The sequence below is a fragment of the Penaeus monodon genome, chromosome 28, assembly GCF_015228065.2.
Source record: "Penaeus monodon isolate SGIC_2016 chromosome 28, NSTDA_Pmon_1, whole genome shotgun sequence".
In the NCBI taxonomy this organism is placed as follows: Eukaryota; Metazoa; Arthropoda; class Malacostraca; order Decapoda; family Penaeidae; genus Penaeus; species Penaeus monodon.
Window position 1 is genome coordinate 10,542,250 of NC_051413.1, and position 616 is coordinate 10,542,865.

Consider the following 616-nt stretch of genomic DNA (forward strand, 5'->3'; position numbering starts at 1 on the left):
GGTTGCTACTTACCTGACATAGGATCACAAGGAGTCAGTCACATGTCTGACACAAAGGCCTCAAAATATATGAAAAAGACAAATTATCCTGATTATCCTGAGTACTGATTAGAAGTATTTTTCGATTTACTTTGCTCGGCCAAATCGATTTATAGCTTGCTTATTGTAATGAGTAATATTTTTTCATGCCTACAAACACATACGAGTATAACTGACCCTAAGTTCAAATTAACGTGGCATAATAGGGGCGAAAGATGCGTATCATTTTTCACACCTATAGGGTGCCCCTCGCCTGCGTACTATCTGAGCCACAGGAATGAATTTGAAAACGATTGTTTGTAAATACCTGGTACCGGAAATTTGTTATGTGGTACACACATATCCAACTAGTGCGATGGCCGTACTTATACTGCGCACAGGAATTCAGAGACTTATATTATGCCGTGCAAGGACAGCCTATATATTATCTATTTGTTATCATATGGTACAAACTGGCATAAACAGAACCTTAGCCTACCTGAACAAACAATTCACATACCAGCAGTACTTATCTGGCACAGGAAAGGGGTTACTGCATTCCATTCGTCTTGCGTGGAAGTAGAAAATAGCATCTTCA